The 20,690-nt window shown below is 40.5% G+C and overlaps 1 protein-coding gene across 5 annotated transcripts in view; it reads left to right on the top strand.

Annotated features, from left to right (window-relative positions):
• Nucleotides 1–20,690, top strand: part of RGS6 (regulator of G protein signaling 6) — a 270,371-nt gene that overhangs the window by 64,730 nt on the left and 184,951 nt on the right. The window lies entirely within an intron of this gene.

Genomic DNA, 20,690 nt, shown 5'->3' with positions numbered 1-20,690 from the left:
CCCAAGTGGCCAAGAAAGCCAACAGCATCCTGGCCTGCATTAGGAATGGTGTGACCAGCAGGACCAGGGACGTGATCCTGCCCCTTGGCCTTGGTGAGGCTGCACCTCAAGCACTGTGTACAGGTTTGGGCCCCTCACTACAGGAAAGACATTGAGCTACTAGAGCATGCCCAAAAAGGAGCGAGGAAGCTGATAAAGCTGATGAAGGGTTTGGAGCATGTGTCTTATGAGGAGTGGCTGAGGGAGCTGGAGCTGTTTAGCCCAGAGGAAAGGAGGCTGAGGGGAGACCTTATTACTTTCTACAACTGCCTGAAAGGAGCTTGTAAAAGAGGTGGGGATAAGTCTGTTCAATGAAGTTACAAGTGATAGGACAAGAGGTAATGGCCTCAAGTTGTGCCAAGGGAGGTTTAGATTGGATCTTTGGAAAATTTTCTTCACTGAAAGAGTTATCAGGAGTCACCATTCCTGGAGGTATTTAAGTAATACAAACTCAGTTCTTAGGCATATTATTTACTTAAGAACTTGTCAGTGTTAAGTTGATGGTTGGACTGGGTGATCTTTAAGGTATTTTCCCACATATGTGATTCTCTGAATTCTCACAGCAGTGATTCATGTTTCTGCAGACTTGGAAAACAGAAAGGACTACAGATGTAAATGCATTTTAAAAGGTCCTAAATCTGTCCTTACCACTGTCAGAGTTGAGCAAGTGTACATGAATTTGGTCTCTGAAATGCAGTGTTTTACTGGTGCTCATTTCTTTGCATGTGCCTGCTTTTACTGTTTGGATTTGTGAAGTGGGCTACGATAGCATGGTGGTTCTGGAGGTGATATTAGCACTGCACTGCAGCTCAGGGACCTTCTCTCACATTGTTGGGGTCTGACTGTTGGAAATAGTCTGATCAGTCAGTGTTTGGAGTCAGAGAGAATTCTGATGCACAGTTATGGGGGAAATTCTTCTTACTCTTTTAAGGGAGGCTTGGCAAGTTTCAGATAGATGGAGAATCTTTAAGGTAATAACCATTACTCCTGGAGGAGTTAGCCAGGGAGCTGTCTCTTCCCTGGCAGTGCAAAGATTAAAAAAAAATGCAAGTGTCAGAGTATCCTAGTTGGCATCCAAAGCAAATGAGTCACTTCTAATGCTACTAAAAAGATAATTCTTGCTTGGCTTCAAAGAAAAACATCAAAGGCAGTGTTGCTGTTTATCCAGGTGCTAAAGAAAGAGCTTTTCAGTGCTGCTGCTACTCTGGGAGGAGTGTCATACTTGCTTGCTATTGATATTGAAATAATTTCATTCAAATAAAGCTTATTGAATGCGTTGCTGACACAAGCAAGGAAACTACACCAGTAGTTTGACAACTGCTCTGTGATTTTTACAGAAGATAAACCACAGAAGAGAAATGAGATAAGACAGCAGGAAATTAGATGGTGTTCCCTGATTTTCCTAAACAGTAAATATAATATTATTTATGGATCTGTTCCATAACTTGCTGTTATTACCTATTGCTCTTTTTTTTGAGGGGAAGGAGATTAGTCTGAGAGGTAGAAGGTGAGTAAAAAGTTGATCCCCTGAAAGGATATTGGTTGGAAAGAAGTACTTGCTAAGGAGGAAAATTAGTAACAAAACTTGTTAAGGACCAGATTTGAAAGCAAATGTAGTTAGTATATTCACTTTCAGGTTATGAACAAAATCAAGGGATGTGTTTCACAAAGGTTGAACTACCAACAGTGTTATGATTATTCCATTTAAAACCATAAGCTAAACAAATCTTTTAGACTTGGATAGTTTTCCAAAAGGTAACATTTGAAAGTCCCTGGTCAAGTGGAAGAAGATGATGAGGGATAAATAAGAGAACAGCAGCTTTCTGGTTTCAGCTAGGGTTTCCTGCAAATGGTGATGCTAGAAATGTGCATAAGATGTTTTCTGGAAGAGTTGTAAATTCTGAGGGTGTAAGAAAAAAATATTTTACATCACCCACCTAGCAAAAGTGATGAATTCTATGAACTAGTGACTATTCAGGAAGCTTGAAAAGAAATCTATTTTCTTCCATAGTTTACAAACACTTTGTCTTTGATTAGAGTGCTGTTGGGATAAAACATTTTACTTTTGCTGCTGTGCCCTTTTAATTGTATTTCATGGGTTTGCTGTCTGTTTTTCTGATTTCAATGCTTTGAGAACTTGTAGGTAAACAGCACTCAAAGTGGGAAATTTTTATGTTGCCTCGTGCAAGCAAGCTATCTGCTACACAATCTCTGCTCCTATCCTCCAGCTTGTCTTCTTGCTGAACTGTAACATAAGCTGTTGTTTAGTCTGCTAGGAGATGACCCTTAGGGCCAAATTGATTTTCTCATCTTTAGTGATGTGTGTACTGTGCTCACAATACTGTTATTCACATTTCCCTCCATGTCACCATTTGACTCAGGTCCGACAACAATGCTCTCGATCCCCTCCCCCTCCCACCCAGGTAGGGAAGGAGAGAGAAAAAAAGAGAGACTTGACTGGATTGAAAACTAAACTACACAGCTTTAATTAAACACTACTGATATAAGAAAATATATACAATTATATACAGATATGTTCAGGTATGTGCAAGAGCCTCTCACCTCCCCCCACCCCCAGTGACTCCCACCACACTCCCCTGAGCTGGAACAGTTCCGAGAAATCCCGGAGCTGCTGCTGGAGAAAGCGCAGAGTGATGAGGGTCAGGAGAGCTCGAGCCTGGGGGTCAGTGGTGCTGGATGGACGGAGTCCTCCCCGGACGCTGGCCATGGACGGGAGAGAAGGGAAGAAGCAGGGAGGAAGTTGTCTTCTGTGATCTCTGACTTTCTTCTGAGCTTACGTAGATACATGGAATGGAATATCTCTGGCCAGTTTTGATGTCTGTCTAACTCAGCCTCCTACGGGGGGGTCATAGATCTCCCCGTAGCATCTCAGCCAGCAGAGTGAAGGTGCGACCTTGAAGACTCAGCAGTTAGAAAAATTTTCCACTGTCTTATCAGCCTAGCTAGAACAGAATGTTGCTAGTTAAAAGAAAGCTCACGGAAGAAAAAAAATCAGTAAAAAGGAAAATTGGCTTCATCCTGGCTCAAACCGGGACACTCCAGTTGTGACCTACTGCTGAATTTGAATCTGATCCGTGATTCAGTGATGATCTGATCCATGATCCATGAATCTGACCCATTCATCAGTCCTCTGTGCTCTCCCTTCTCTTGTACTGTTTCAGCTTTCTGCAAATATTATTGTTTGTGCTTTGTTACATTAATATTACAGCTGTAAAGTAGGTTCACAGAATGAGTGAAAAAAGTGTTATGGTAGACAAAAGCATTTTCAGCCAGAGATTTTAATCAAGTATGGGGAAGTTCTGAAACATACAACTAAAATCAAAGCTGCCTTCATCTCTTGAAAATAGTATAACACATGCTGCAAGTGGCTTAGATTTTGGAAATGCAGTTGTGGAAACCTAAGATCTTACCAATGCAGGTAACTTTGGAAAGTTAAGTTTCTGCTCTGTACTTCAGTTTGCTTATCTCCAGATTAAGGGACAATATTTCTCAAATACCTACTGGAGCTTAACAGCCTTTTGCAGAATCTTTGAACAAGCTTAACTAAATGTGGTCTGAGAACTTCCAAATTCAGCGTCACCTTTTCCTGTTGTACTGTGAACTTCCACTGCTCTAAATTCAGGGCCTGGCAGGAAGGATTGCCTTTGTAAGTCAGGAAAAAGCAAGTATACCTAGACTCGAAGGGATTTATGGATACATCTCATTGGAGAGGTTCTAAATAACATTGGTGGAAGGAAGAGGAGAGCCAGCCAGTCTTGCAATTTCATTTCAATGTTTCACACTCATCTTTGCATTTATATGTGCAGACTGTATATTTTCTAAGTAGGTCTAAGCATCATTCATGGCTTTCTGGAGCTTGTTAAACTCAAGAAGCATTTGGAGTGCATATGCTGTTTGTTTTTTTTTTTTTTGAGATTCATTATGTTTCAGTGTATAATGGTTTTTGGTAATTGAATATATATACACGTATACTGTATATATACTCTATTCTAATAGCCTGCCTATATAAACCTAACTATATAAAACTTACCACAGCAAATGGGTTACCACAGCAAATGGGTTACCACAGCAAATAAAGGGCTGGAAGGAAAATGAGAGTTCTTCTGGCCTAGCCTTCACCACAGAATCACCTATAACTACATAATTCCTGATGTACTTTTGTTTAATCTCCTTATCTCTGCATATGCATATCTCCTGAGTAGCGTTTTCCAGTTTTCTAGTGTGCTTTGTTAGAAGGAGTTTTCTAATGTCTTGCTTTCATCTCTGGTGACCCACTCAGAGCTTGCTCACTCTGTCCAAGCTCAAGGGGAGATGGAGGAGAAGGGTATGGTGGAGAGGGGGAGAGCCAAAATGCATGAAGGAAGATGTGTCCATGGTATGTGAAGTGAGCAGAAATGAACGGAGGGCACATGGAAAGGAGGGACATAACATGAGGGAGCCTCCATGACATAAGTGCAACAAAGGAAAGTTCTGTTTTCTTGCATGCTTCCTATACCCACTTGTGGTTTGAATTATTTGTTAAGTGACTCGAGCGGAACTGCTTTTGGTTGCGCAAAGCAAAGTCTTCCTGCATGTAGAATGTTATCTGTGTTGGGAGTTAATTACATGAGCTGAATATTTAATGTCCACTATTGTTAAATCAAATAAATTAACAAAGCAGATTTCTGTCTCTTGTACAATTTATGTAACAGTAAAATACACTTCATGTGCAAATACAAAAGCTGAACAGCAGAAGAATCAGGATATTATTATGTTTAAAATAATGAAGAGACATGCATATTTTTTTAAAATCCAGGGTCAGCTTAACTTTGTTCTCACCCCAGTAAATGCGTAATTTATGTGCTCAATTGCTGCAGAGTAGAATTAAATTAAGAACACAAGATGGTATTTATGTATCACGTGCATTTTCTCACATACAGGCTACTAAAAAAGAAAGAAGTGTAAGAAAGAAGGCAATGTAGAAAGAAATTGCATTTTCTTTCTTTTGTATGCTTTTTTATCACAGTATCTCAGTATCACCCAGAGATGAGGTGTCTCTGTGCATGTTTCTGTCACTGCATGTCTCCTAATGTTAAGAAATGAAGCCAAGATCACTGTTCATGTCTCTTGAAAAACAATGCTGGAGATTATTTTCATTCTCTTGAGACACTTTTCTAGAGGAATACTAAAGCCAGTGAAATGTGTAACAGCTTTTACTGTTAATTTCTTTTTGGTTTGGGGTGGGTTTTTTTCATAATTTATCTATATATTGGAAGTCATAGAATGTTTACAGTAATATTTTTTTAAACTATAAAATGGTTGATCACATTTTCAAGCTTAAAAGAGATGTTGTTGCCAAATATATTTTTAGCGGTAATTCTTAAGGGATACTTAATATTTTATGGCTTACAAGTGTGCCTTCCCAAAACTTCAGCATTGCTAGCCTTTTTTTTTTTTTTCTGGTCTGTTTCAAAAGTAACATTTTTACAACAGTTTTCACTTCCAAACTGTATTCTCTAAGAGTTATCTCATTCTTTTCTTATCTGCTTTATTACATTACACATGTGTTTGAGATTTACGTTGGATAAGCTCCATCAGTCATCTCCAGATGGAGGTTCCTGTGTGCTCTTAAGAGTGTACCTAGTGGAAGTGGCTCATGTCTTGAAAGGTGAGCATCTGTCTGCCTGCTTTGCTTCAGTTTAGGTTACTGGCTTTGTGTCTTAATTTGTACTGCAAGAAATGCCTTTTGTAATACATTTTTGGGGTCTATGGAAACACTGTAATGTTTCTGAGCCAGTTGACTCTTGTCCTTAGATGAGTGACTGCAGAAAGTTCTGCTGGACAGACAGGAGGAGAAAAGGTGGAGTTTGCTGGCAGTTTGTTGTGCTTATGTACAATCTTAGTAATACATTTTAAATAGAAAATCTATGTCTCTGTTAGAAAGGTGCTGTGTTTATCACAGTCAATTTAAGAATGTTACAAAAGGTGTCTCATCCCGCTTTTCTTATCTTCCTGTTTCTTGTTTTCTCTGCTGCACCCAAGGCAAACACCACAGACAGAAGCACTCTGGTGGCCTCTGCGGGCTCTTTTGCACCAGTGAGACTGCAAATTCTCAGCTGAAAACAGGAGACTGCACGTTCCCTCTTGCTGACATGTGCGGCATGGGAATTCCTACCACCCTGAGGCCAAGCAGCTCTGGGGCACCTCGTTGGGTTGTTCTGCCCGTGCTCCGGCTGCAGCACCAGCAGCCTGGCTAGTAGGATGCATCTTGAACCTCTCCAAAGTATTGGTGCAGTTGATATTACTAAAATGTACAAGTTTCTGGAGAAATTATGCCCTTCTCAGATCTGATGCTCTCACCTGCATGCTAGTTTCTTTGCATTTGATTTTTTAAATACAAGTTTGCAGTGAATAATATTTAGTGTCTGTTCTGGTAACAGTTCATTTTTGAGTTTTAAGTAGGTGGTGAAAAAATAGAGTGTTATTATAAAAGGAAATAATTAAGCAATTAAAATTGAGCAGTACAATTTTGATGTGTTTCAAGTGTATGGGTATATAAAGTACTTCAGATAAAACATTCCACCTCCAGCTTTATAAAACCACTAGTAGGAACTCTAAGGCAACTTCTTTTTTACTCAAGCAGAGAGTGCTGGAGTCTGGCAGGTAAACATGACACAACAATCCATTACAGAGATGCAGTTCTAGGTCTGTGCAGTGAATTCCTAGAATCATAGGATAGTTTGGGTTGGAAGAGACTTTCAGAGCTCATCTAGGCCGATCCCCATAGTGCTATCTCTTTTCATCTGTCCCACTATTGCACTTTGGGGTTGGTTTCCTTCTATTCCCCACTCAGCTGCAAGAGACATGATGCTCTGCAACGCTTTGTTTTTATCCATAGTAGATAAAGATTTTAGCTGTACATAGACCCAAAATATTAGTCCTTTTGAGGTAGCTGATGTGAATCACATCATTTCAGGGATGCTTTATAGCCCATCCCAGGGCAGTGCTTTCAGTGAAATACTCTCACATTATGCCTGTCGGCATTTGCAGGTCCTTACTTATTTTTGATGGGGAGAAGGCAGGGGAATTCTGCCTACCAAATAGGGTATTTTGCTGTACTTTGTGTAAGGAAATGGGAAAGGCTACTGGGTCTTTCCTCAGCAATCCAGTATCAGCTGCATGTTTTTTATTGTTTGATTTGCGTGCTTTGATGCAAGTAGTTCAAAAGTTTTGCTCTATCCCTTCTCTCTACCACGTAGCAGTATATTATAATACCATTAAGTTAGTGAAAACCCAGGTAATGTTTAGACATGATTATAATTGACACTGAGTCAGCTGTGTTATTTGGGGTAGAAGCAGCGTTTTATTTGCATGTAATATCTCTTAGTGTTACTACATTTTAATACTCCCATTCCCTTTTCTATATATGAAACCAAGAAGCATGCGGGTTACTCTCTCATTTGAGAGGTGATGCCTCTTAGTTGTTCTGATATAGGAAATATATTTTTTAAAGAACATCTGTTTATTGTTGTGTTTGTGTTTTTTGTAATTCTGTTATTGAAAGGAACATTTTTTTATGAATCCTGATTTACTCAATCTCTACTCTCATCAAACATAAAGAATGTTTAATGACAAATTATTTGAGACTAGTAGAGTGTTTTGGCAAAATATCATGGTATGCTAGTCCTGGATTTTTCACTGTTTCTCAGATGTTTGGTACCAGAAGACCAGTAACAGCCTGGACTTGATTTCACCACTGGTGTCCTTCTGTGTTTCAGTGGTTTGATACAATCTTTCTTCTCATCCTCTGGAAAGATGGTGGCTCCATGAGAGATTGCCTTAAATATAATTTTGGTTCTTTATATTTGACATTTTGGAATCTTAGGCAAAATATTATGACTGACTTGAAAATGGGGTAAGGGAGGAGGATGGGATTTCACTATAAGCAAATGATTACCATGGCATTTTTTTGCACCTCAAGCTTTTGAAAAAATGAAGGAATTCCAACTAACTAGCAAGAAAGCATGTGGTTTTCTTTTAGGAAAAAAAACTACTCTGATTCATTTGGATGAATAACTGGATTGCAAAATTTTAAAAATCAGATTTGATCAGTCTTTGTACCTGAGGGACTCTTGGACTTGTTTTACAAATGGAAGTGGAATAAAAGGAGAGGGAGCAATTGCAGTAAAATGACACTTTCATTTTAAATTTTCACGTCTTAAAAAATAATTATTAAAGCTAACTAGAACAATTTTAACTGTAAAGGATTACAGCAAGAATATTTAGGTTGTTTCTAAGTTGCTTATTTTTTTGTCAGTGTCTCTATTGAGGTTTGTTTCTTCTATTGCTTCTATGTGTACCTTTCTCACAGTGGTAGAAGTGGAAAGGTTTGGCGCTGAAGGATGTGAGCTCGGAAGGAGAATTAGGGGCTGGGAGGCTGCAGCTCCCCTGTCAGAAACAGCACTCCTGGGCATGCAGGGCTTCTGCATTTGAAAAGGGAGCTGCTGTGCCATAATTCACTTCGCAATTCACTGTGCCAGTCTGTCCTGTCCTCCTGCTTTCCCTATGTGAGTTCCTCAGCTGTTCAAGACTAGAAAAGGCAACAGTCCAAAGTAAATGGCTTTTTATGTGGTTGGTAGAGGCTTTTTTCCATTTGAGTTTTTTGTTTGATTGTTTATTGTAAAGGAAATACAAATAAATTAAAATTTCTGCACAGATGTGCTAATCATAGTATTTGTTCTTTGTCTCTTGTGTATACTCTGAAACACACACAAGTCTCCAAATGATAACAGGAGGTGAACCATCCAGAAAGCACCTCTCTCCCCAGTCTTCCTTCATACATGGGTATAAGAGACTTCGGTGTGGTCAGAATTTGCTGTGAGTAGAGGAGCTATGCTGGGCTTGCTAAGTTACAGCATAACTTGAATAGCAGCTTGTAGCTCTGTGGATGTGGTGCTAGTTCCTTCACTTTCATAATAAGCTCAGTAGTTTCACAACACCCAGCACTGGGACAGATACAAAAGTCCACAATCTGTCTGCACAAGACTATGCATGAACAGACCTTTCTAGCTGTAGGACTGCTAAATAGCTGACCAGAATATGAGATTTTAAACAGCAGTCAGACTGTTGACTGATAGGTCTTCTACTGCTCTGCATTACTGCAATGCTGGGACACAGTAATGATCTCCCTGGCTGTAAACGGTTCAGATTTTGATCAGGGAGATTGGCACGGTGGCTTCAGGGACAGCCGCTAAATACAATGACAATCACTCCGCTAAATCTCTTCTTTTCCATAAAACTCTATTCTGCTGCCATCACTGGTGCCTGTGCAGCATACCCAGGTGATGGTGCAGGGCTGCATCCTGTGAAGCTGATCTGTTCCTCTAGGCTACACGGTTTGCTTTTCTGTAAAGCCACTATGGGTACAGTTGCGTGCTTACTAATGTCCAAACCACTTAAATCCCTCTAATGTATTTGCCTGTTATATTTCCAGTTGGCAGTGAATTCCCCTGGTTAACCCTCTGCTCTCTTAAGGAGTATTGCTTTTTAATCTGTTTTCAAAGTTGCAGCCTTTCAGTTTTGTGAGTGCCTCCATTTCAGGTTTCCCTGTAGGGTTGGTGTTTGGTTTTCCACTTGATGAGAAATATCCTTGTCTAAGGAAAGAAACTTGAATCTGGCAGCAAGCAGAGTGGATGGGTATAATGTCTGCAAAGCTACACAGAGCTGTTACTTGGGCTCCTTCTGCTCTGTGCCGGAGGTGGAATATTTCCTAATGAATTAAATTCCTTGAGTCAGGTCACAACAGGAGAATTTTTTCTTGCTCAACAGCAAGGATAAAAGTCTCTATTTATACTTAGTGTTTTTAATTTCCTATTTCTGTTGCCCTCATCCACTCAGATGCCAATTAAAGTACATTTGAACTTGGCAAATGAAAGGTCTTGAATGAAAGTGCAACAGTTTTTTTTATACTTGTGTGTAGTAAAGCAAATTGTCTACATGTGACTTGGTCAGAAAATGATTCAGATGACTGGGGAAAGGTGGGTTATCTGGAGAGCTGCTCTCTGGAAGTGGTGCAGAAGCTTGTCCAGAAGCAAACAGGCGTTGAAGTGCCACGTGATTATCCGTTCCCAGTGAAAGGTTGAAGGCAAATGGTTTGAAAGCAACACGACACACACAGCGTGTGGAGGAAAAGTTTGTGGCCTCAACAAGTTGTTCTGCAGCGCAGCAGCTGATCCAAGGGCTTCAAAGGACTTGGCAGATGTCCCTTATGTACAAATAAGTGCTTTGTTAGACGAGGAGGGGTCCCTGACACACAAGGTAATTAGTTGCATCTGACTTTAAGCATCTATATGGCAGGTGTTTGAATATTCCCACTTTTATTTAAGAGTTTTATTGTGTTATCTTGTATTCTGGGGAATACTAAAGCATTGGGCATCAAAATAGAATATTCTTTACTTTGTGCAGATGATGCAGCCCCAAAATGCTCTTTTGTGTCCTTCAGTGCTTTTGTTCATTTTCTGCTGTTTGGATCCATGGATAGCTACAAATAATCTTTTTTCTTCTTGCTGCACTGTTGTCTCATCAGGTGCCTACATAGAACACTTTTCCCTATCTTTGGTTTACAGGAATTTTTATTTATATGTATCTTTGATCTCTCTCCACAAAGGGACATGTGTGTATGTGTGCTCACACGCATGCTCACAGTGTAGTGGTGCCTGACCATCTGCTTTGAATTACTGGAAAGGAAATTGTATGTAAAGGCCATCCAGGGACTATTAAAGAGAGAGGCAGAGGGAAAGAGTACTCTCTAATCAGCAGTTCATTAAATAGCAGCAACTTGTGGCAGAACTGTGCTTATGAGACTGCTGTGCACTTAGGTATCCCTAATTGTCTAAACTGGGAATTTTAAAACTTACTAGGATATTGGATTACTGCTTCTGAGATATCCAAGAAAGGCAAGGTAAAAAACATTATCAATGTATAAAAAGTGACATGTAGCAAACAAAGGTGAAGCCATGTCAAAGAGAAACATAAACATTTAGTTTGTTATTATGGCCCTCATGCTGTCTAAGGATAGATTTATGAATTTGTGGAAAAAGTCTCTCTGAGAAGTCACAAAGGTTCTGGGGGCTTAAGAGTTGTGGAATGTACCTGGAGTGTATAAAATAAAAGTTACTATAATCAGTGAACCAGGCTTTCCTGAAAGTAACTCTAGTCAAAGTTGCAAAGCCAGCTGTATTTTTAAAAATCAGCAAACACAGTCAAGGACATAATATTTGTTGTGTGTTTTGGGAGGAGGAAGATAAGGGTACTCTAAATATACCGCTTTCAAGTTTGGAAGGAGAAAGTAGGTCAGTAGATTTTCATCCTTCCTTTACTTTTACTCTGAAGGGATTAACCTTATTTCAGATCTAGCAGTGCATACAGACCCATAATCTACAGAATATTTTATGTAGGAAACCACAGCATTTGTACAAGCAGTATTTTATCCCAGTCTGTGGTTAGAGAAATGTATGCAACAGATGAGTGCTAAGTCATTAACTCAACATTAATTATGTATTAATAGCCACCTTGTGGACCTCAAATTTTCAGATTCTCCTCCAATGCCAGGAAGTCTCACAGCGTAATCAAGAGACAAGGAATCCTGTACCCTCAAACTGTCTTAAACAGACATTCTGAAAATGGAATTTGAGTAAAAGACTGGTAATTTTTTCAGTATATAAAACTTTACGGTGACAGCTACTCCATCATGTTTTTATGATCTTGGTCATAAAGATCGTATTTCATAAAAGCTAAGATCAGATTTTTCAAATATCAATGTCTGAAGTCAGGTAATCGAATTAATAGCCTTCCTTTTGTAAAGGTACTGGTTGAAGACTTCCTACTTGAATTGGCTTTGAACCATGGAGAGACAGGTGCCACTTGTTTTTCCCATAAAGTAGGACTACAGGTTTTATTGCAGGAAGCTTCAGGCTCCAGACTCTTGATAGTGGAAGACATGTGGAGTCTCTGGATGGCAGTAGGTTGGTGAAATGGCCTCTGAGTAGCTCCTCTTACACTGCTGATGTGTAACACAGCACCAAATGTCACAACAGTTGCTAGTTTTCTGGGTGTTAAGGTACGTTTGTGGAGACAGTGCCCAGGTTTGTCAACAAGGGCAGCATCAGCTGAGCAATTTGGAGGAAAAGTAACATCTGGGCACACTGTGGTTTTTGGTATTTTCTGTTCAGAAGCTTTCTTCTAAGTTCAAAGCTAAAAACATGGTGGTAGGATATCTAGTCTTCTCTCAGGTTCCTCATTTTGGTCTAGTGAAACAGAATGTAGGCACTGTTCAGGAAAGGGCAGAAGGGATTTGAAGGAAAAACAATTCATTCCCACTCATAATTTAGATATTTCCTCTGATGTTAGAGAAGTTCAAAGCCTCTTTGCAGTCTCCCTTTTGAAATATTCAAGGTCTGGGAAGTTTTGTCCTTAAGTGACAGTACTGGCTAGGAATGTTGCTGGAGATCTTACCATGATTTCATAAGCAGGATTTGCTGCTCTTCTCTGTGTTGCCGTTCTGTGATGGATACATGGACAATCAACCTTGCAGTGCCACCAGTCTGATCCTGTGGGTTGCTTGTGGACTAAGAAAGATAAGCAAACTTGAACTGACAGGTGTGCACTTCAGTTTTCAGTTGGTGAAGGATTGTTTCCATGCAGGTATTGATAACCAGAGTTAAGCCTTGGTTTTACTTGTGAGAACTCATACCTTGCTGCATAAGTTATTGGTTCTTCCATATAAAGGAAGGTAGAGATTGGACAGAGGGCTAAAGATTTCTTGTGGCAGCCCCTCCTCCCTAGAGAGGGGGATATGGTTTTTCTTTCATAAATGGGCTGAAGCAGGGTCAGTTCTCCTTGTAAAAACCTGTGTGCAGAGAAGTGGTGGGGAGTGCCTGAGCACCCAGCTTACCGATTCACTGACAGGGAAGTGGTTTCGTTGCAGGCAATGAAATCAAACCAGCTGAGGTACAAATAGATTGCCGTGATGATTTAACTTGCTTTCATTTTGACAGTGGTGAACAGCACAGATCATACAGTAAACCATACAGTACAGAGTTTTCTGACAAAAATAATAAACTGAGATGCCCATCATCTGCTGTAGGAAATACGGAAAGTTAAACAGTTATCATAAAATGCAAGAGTTGTTACCTCTCCTGAAGGGTTTGGAGATGTGTAACTGTGGTGTTGGTAATCAGGTTGCCTTTGGGTTTCTTCTCTTAAATCACAACATTTCATGGTTTAGTTAGTGCTAACTGGGGCTGTACCTTTGGCAGACAAGAGGTGAAGTTTGCTCTGAGCCCAGCAAGGCTGAAGAGTTTCACTGTCTAGCAGGTGGCTGCAGTTTTGAAAATAGCTTCTTAATAAATTTTCTTCCCCCTGGTCTTTGTCTGACATGGTAATTAAGCTCACCAGGGAAGTGAGTGGCTTGGATTCCTCCTTACTCTCAGGCTCCTGCAAGCAGGCAACAAATGGAGATGTATTTATGCAATTGTGGCAAGGGGGAAGGCGTCCAAATTCTTGACCTGTGAAAGTACTGAAGCATTTAATCTGAGAGAAGGAAAACAGGGGCTTGCTGTTCCTGAGGCACTGTGGGCAGGACGGGGGTTCTAATGAATTGGAAGAGGAAGGCTAGATGCCCCGGAAGAGAGTGGCAAGTGTGTGAAAAACAGATTGTGTGCGTAATTACTTTTGCATACCTTTCTGACCATTATCAGCAGGACTGGATTTTTTATGGAAAAACTTAATTAAAAAGTTTAATTTTTTCCTCTTAAGGAAAACTGCACAAGGGCTCATGGGTGGATTGAATTTAGGCCACTGATTAATTGCTTTCAAGAGATCAGCTGTGTGAATCCTGCTAAGATGAGAGAAACAATAAAAGTTGGCAACCTGCTGGGCTAATGGTACAAATAGTTGAGCGCCATTTCTAAAGTAAGGCTTTTCAGATGACTTCCACATTGTTGCTGTTGCAGGTAGGTATTTGCTGGAAGAAGGGACAGAGGGAACTCTGGCATGGAGCAGCTGTACTTGTTTTGCAATCTTATGTCCTGTGATTATTTCTAGCTGATTATTTCTTTAGCCTTTCCTAGCGCTGGCTCCTATATAAGATAATATGCAAGTGTAGACCTGGCGTCTTTCTCCTACAGTAATGCATTGCCCCCTGAGCCTGGGTATGTGAATGACATGGGGCTGTGGAGCCAGGATTAAATTGTGTGAGGTCCAAGCTGCATTGCAACAGATGTGAGGGAAGCCAGCTCTCTGTTTTCTGTCAAATGCATGAGATTTGGCAGATCTGCAAATACCAGGCAGAGATCCTGACTTTGAGACCTTGCTGTATATCAGAGGCTTTTACAGGCAGTGGGAGTCCAGTAGCAGAGGTTTTTATGCCTGTATTATTATAAATTACAGAATGGTAGGGGTTGGAAGGAACCTCTGGAGACCATCTAGTCCAACCCCCCTACTAGAGCAGGATCCCCTAGAGCAGATCGCACAGGAACACATACTGGCTGGTTTTGTATGTCCCCAGGGATGGAGACTCCACAGTCTCCCTGGGCAGCTTGTTCCAGTTCTCTGTTACCCTCAGAGTAATGAAGTATTTTGTTACATTTAGGTTAAACCTCCTGTTTATCAGTTTGTGACCATTTCGCCTTATTCTGTCACTGGACACCGCTGAGAAGAGTCTGGCCCCATCCTCCTGACACTCACCCTGTAGATATTTATAAGCATTAATGAGATCCCTCCTCAGCCTCCTTTTCTCTAAGCTGAACAGCCCCAGCTCTCTCAGCCTTTCCTTATATGGTAGATGCTCCAGTCCATTAATCATCTTAGTGGCCCTCTGTTGGACTCTGCAGTAGTTCCTTGTCCTTCATGAACTGGGGAGCCCAGAACTGAACACAGTAGTCCAGGTGAGGCCTCACTAGGGCAGAGTAGAGGGGCAGGATAATCTCCCTCAGCATCCTGGCCACACTCTTCCTAATGCACCCCAGGCTGGCATTGGCCCTCTTGGCTGCAAAGGCACGTTGCTGGCTCGTGGTCATCCTGTCGTCCGCTATAAACTCCCAGCTCTTATTCCTCAAAGCTGCTTTCCAGCAGGTCCCCCCCCAACTTGTACTGGTACATGGAGTTGTTCTTCCCCAGATGGGAATGTAGTATTTTAAAAAATTGTAGTAATTAAAACAGTTAATAAAGCATGGCAAGACTGTGTGTTGTACATGGCATATGCTATGACTGCATAGCAGCATCCACTCAAGAACCATGTTTTTTCATTCCTTCCAGGCTTACATTTTTTGTTCACTTGAAGTGCTGTGACAGCATTCACTCATCATATGGGTTCTTGTCGGTAGGAAACCTACCACATTTACAGCACAGCTAGTCCAGGGCAACTTTAGGTATTTTTTTTCCCTCGCATGGGCAAAAGCTGATAATTGAAATGTGATAGTTTACAAATGCTCAGTTTCATCTGTTCAATCTGTTTCTTGAAGAAATCTGAAGTAAAAGTTGTCATGGACCTTACAGTGAGAAGCATAAACATTTGCCAGATTTCACACAAAGAAATTGGCAGCTGTGGTCACCTTTGACACTGCTCTCTTGGATTGCCTTTCAGCTTTCCAAATAGGAAGACAGCCTCCCCTTGGAGAGTGGGAGAACATCAGTTGTCTCCAGTGCCTTCTGCTGCTGCTTCCTCCCCATCTCTGCTTCTTCAGTCCTCATTCAACATGCAGCAGCAAACTCAGAGAGCCCAGAGGACAAGACAGGAAGCAGCAAGTGTGCCTTTCCACAGCTACAGCATGTTGGCTGGCTGCACACTCTGCTTACTGCACGGCCTGCCCCAGCCATTGCCCAACAGCTCTGCCGCTCCTGCCCACTCTGCCCCAGCCAGCTCTTGATAGCTGGGAAGCAGAGGAGGTGTCTCCTATGCTGCTCCAAGTAGCTCTGAAGGAAGGCCCTATCCTATGTTATACTCTCTCCCAGAGCTGTGTTTTTAGAGTTTGCCACCTGGCACTGTTTAATTCTTGATTAACTACTGATTCTGTGCTGCAGATTTATGATCAATTGCTGTTACTCCAAAGCAAAGAACATTTGACTAAATTCTCTCTTTCGTCAGTCTTTCTAAGTAAGCTCTCTGCTGACAGAGCAAAGATGGGGCAACTTGGACCTGCAGGCAAGGCCTTCTACACTGGGAGGTCACCAAGGAGGCAGCGACTGGCTGGATTAATCTGGCTGTATCACCAAAGGCACTGCAGTCAGTCCCTGTTGCTTGAGGGGAAGTAAGTCTGCAAAATCCAAGAAGCAAAACTGTTACTAAGAAGCAGTATCTGGGTGAGGGGGAGAAGGATAAAGAAGAGGAACAGAAGGCTTGTGCATTCATGTGAATAGTGAGTGATATCCAGGAATGCACGTTGTTTGGAGTGTCTGAAGGGAGAAGCTGTGACTGACTGCATGGTGGGTTACTTCTCCCAGCTGTGAGGCTGTGGTGCGAAGTGGATCCACACTCTCTAACTCTTTGTATTGCATTTACCAGTCATCCTTCCTTTAGCAAATCAAAGATTTCCTACTTGCTCCCTTATGCATACTTGGGGTGTCCTTGAAGTTTTCAGTTAGCAATGAGAGAAAATGGAGTGATACAGAAAGCTGCAACTTTGTAGCTGGTGATTATTATTTCCGTAAAGCTTTCTGTGCCTCTGGGATGAGCCTGAGAGAAGATGAGGAGTTTTAAGTAAGAGGAATAATGGCAGAGTGCAGCAGTTGGTGTTTCAGTTGTGCAAATAGAGAAGCATTGGAGTGCAAGCGTTTGTGTAAGTCCTGCGTGCTTTGCATACTGCACATTGGACACATGGTCAATTCAAACACCTTCTGAAACCCAGCTTCCCAGTGAGAACAGTGTAAGTTGCATGATGAATATGAAGGAGAAGCAGAAAGGATGCCTGTCCTGAAGCTTGTTTTAACAGCGCTCGAAAGTATTAGTCATGCAACAGTGGTAAAGAATCACAGAAAGACAAGTTTTCTTCTCATGCTGAACAGAGAAACTAATTATGGTAAGCCCCAGAGTATTATTGCTCAGGCAACAGTCTCTGCTTGCCAGCAGAGAGAGTAGAGGTGGGTTTTTCCCTACTGTCGTTCATGCATGGCTTCTCTGCTGTTTTGTTTTATTTTGAAACACAAGTGATTTTAGGATATTAATTTTTCGTTTTCTTCCTCTGCCATGCAAAAGTCTTGCTAGATTATTGAGAGCTGCTGTTTAGCATGTCACCATCATTTTTCATTCTCATGATATGTCCCCCTGTCTTTTTTCCAAAGCTTCCATCATCCTTCCCTTGCATCTTTTTCTTTGCCTAGCAGTGACCATGTTTTCCTTCATCAAGTGTTATATTTAATGCGTAATAGCACTCAGGACTCAGCATTTTTGTGTTAAGCCAAATCCTGTTGCTTTCATATCACATCATGCTTATCAGTCCCTCATTTCAGATCCACTTTCTTCATTTGAACTTGTCCTCCTAAGAGCATCTTGCTTTTGGTGGAGCAACCTTTCTCTTAAAATGCACTTCCTCACTGTACCCTTTTCCTCTTTATTAATTATGTCCAAATTTTTTGTTATGGAATAATTTCTTCTTTCTCACTCTCTCACTTGCATTGATGTCGTAAATGTTTTTCTGTTTGGAAATAGTTACTAGTACTGGGGAAGGATACAGTCCATTGCATTCCAAATATTAGATTTTTAGTCCTTTTTACCCTTGCAAGTATGTGGAAACATTAAAAGAAGAGAATTGCAGTACTGAGACATAGCTTAAGATCCAGGTAATAAATTGAGTAAGGTGAGCAGCAATTCTAATTCTAAATGCATCCATTCAGAGTGCACCCTCACTGTTCCCCTGTCTCTCTACCTAAGTTCCCTTCATAAATTTATTTTATATCAATAAATTAATCTTATAACTGAAGAGCATTATTGTTGGTTGAAAAGCATTGGTTCCCTTCTGTTATCTTACTGATTTACAGAAAACGTACTGTATCCTCAAAGCTAAAATGTAGGAGTTTTTAATACATTCAATGTTCTACAAATATCTTTTGAGTCTATCTCACACTGTAGATAAACTCTAGATCTGACAACACACTTTCAGATTGCAGAAAGGCCTTTTTATATAGGGAAGGTGTGTTTATATTTACTCCTCCTCCCATTCTTTTCCATCCATTTTCCTTCCATCCTCTTTTTCTTCATGATCTGCTTATTTATAACAAACTTGAGGAGAGAATTATGATTCCAAATACTTCAGGGGCTTGGTCTGAAATTCTAGCTGCATAGATGCTTGTGTTAATGAAAGCAGCTAAGTTTAAATTCTCTGCAGGATGTCAGATGAAAAGCACATTTCAGTTAAACTTAAGGATGCAGTTACATACAGAATAAGTGCACTTTGCCCCCAGTACACAGGGAACAAAAAGATAAATTGTCAAACCTCATTGCAGCTTCAGTGGGTACAGAGAAACAGCACTGAAATAGTAAATCTGGTACCTCCTGGATTGTTTTTGCTTTTGAATAAATAGACTGAGATCCTAGACAGTTGTTTTTATCAGACAATAATGCAGGGCATAGAGTGATCATAAAAACTCAGTGAGTTACTTTTACCCATAGTTACTGGATAACGAACTGATACTTAAGAAATGAACACTAAGTTTCCTGTCTAGAATTCTCTACAGTGAAAAGACATGTTTTTAAAAGTTAATGCCATTAATGAGCTCAAGCCTGTCAATGTTTTATTAGGCAGCTTTCCATGCTGAGATTTTGTAATCACTGCTTATAATACTTGGGTTTCTGCTGACATCACTTGGTCTTATGAAAAATGTTTATTTGGTCTCTACCTGAAGAGAGCTGTGTATCCAAAACTCTCCTTGTAGAGTGAAGTTGGAAGGGACCTCCAAAAGTCGTCTAGTCCAGCTTTCTTCTCTGAGCAGGACTAATGTCATAGTCAGATCAGGTATGTCAGAAAACACTGAAGAAACAACAGTGTATAAACACCACTAAGGTCTGGAAAACATTAATACACTTCCAGTCTGTGTTGCCTAATTATTAAGTCCCTGTTTTCAGGTTCTTATAAGCTTTACCACACTTCAGCTGTTTAGGCTGAAATTTTCCATGTTAGTGATTATGGGTCTGGACAGATGACTTATTTCTGATTCAGAATTAAGGAATATCTTCTCTCTCCCATGTAAGTGTTTTAATGAACTTTCCTTTGAAGAGCACTAGCAATCCTATGCTTTGGAGCAAGAATATGACTTTCAGCTAAGGTTTTGGTCAGTGGCATCTAGGTGGAAATCTATGCAGTATGCTTTAAATTCTTCGAGTTTAATAACTTAAGATTTCACAAGGCTGACCACCACTGCCACTACTTCTGCAGCCCTGGGTTCCAATGCTAAGTCTTGCTCTAAAATCAGCACTGAGGATGAAGCCTGCTTCATTCCTAAACTCCCTGGGCTCCCATGAAGTATGTAGAAAAAGGCTGTCTAGCTCTATTGCAGATAACACAAGATTTAGAACAGAATTGGTTATTGATTTTATACCACGTGATAGAATCTTTGGGCTTTTAAAAAAATTACTCTATTAAAAAAATAACCACAGAACTTCCTAGATTGTCATGCAGGTAACAAGGTAGCTCCAGAGAATATTATTGAAACTATAAAGGTCAGTGCTTACAAGGCTATGAAATGCCAGAAGGAACAGTGTCTCTATGACCTTTCTTTCCCCTGTGTTGTTTCTAAATTGTGATATAGTCTTTCTAGCTGGATGATTGCACTCTTGAGTTTTCCACAGCACTTTGCTCTCATTTATAGTACAGAACAGAGGCTGTTGCATTTACTTGATTTACTTTAGCAGCTGAAAAATGCCCAGTGACTGAAGCAAGAGACTATATAAAGAAATGATACAGTTAAAGGGAGGGGAGAGCCATCCTGGAGAGCTGCATTCTTTTTCTGCCTGTTGCATCATTATCCTGAAGTGGCTTAAACCAAACTTCTCACATGTCAGTCAGAACTTGGGTCCTAGTTTGCAGAAAAGTTAAGTCCCACAATCACAACTGAAGTCACACCTAAACCAGGGAGAAGATCATATCCTGTGCCTCTTAGTTTTCTAGTAGCTATAGAAACTATATTTCTATGCACTGATTGAGGGAACGACCCTGTAGAAAAAAACCTATATGATATATGAGCATTTAAAGTTTGTATTCCAAAGTGCGCTTGATAGCTGGATTAAGGCTGCTGAAGCAATTGTAATTCTGACATACCTTTAAAGCTCTAAAATGCAAGGTTTAAACCTGCACTGTCTTATAACGTAGGGTTCTTTAATAGTGTTTCCATATATAAGATATATTTGTGAACTTTATAAGCCAGTGTGAATAGACTGACTGTGTCCACTCTAGTGGTCTTCTTCCCATCCTAATTTTCTTTTTAGTATATAAGCAGATTTTTAATGTCAATGGTTTGATTATTTGGTTTTTTTAAATACATGTACTTGCGTTGTCCAACAGATTGACTGTGCTGTTTCTTCTAAATAACAGGAGTATGTACAACTGAGACATTTACAGCAGTGCAGTTAGACTGTGTCATGTAGATAAATTGCTATTACA

The sequence above is a fragment of the Apus apus genome, chromosome 5, assembly GCF_020740795.1.
Source record: "Apus apus isolate bApuApu2 chromosome 5, bApuApu2.pri.cur, whole genome shotgun sequence".
Taxonomy (NCBI): domain Eukaryota; kingdom Metazoa; phylum Chordata; class Aves; order Apodiformes; family Apodidae; genus Apus; species Apus apus.
Note: the sequence above shows the minus strand (reverse complement) of the source record. Positions and strands in the feature narration are given on the sequence as shown.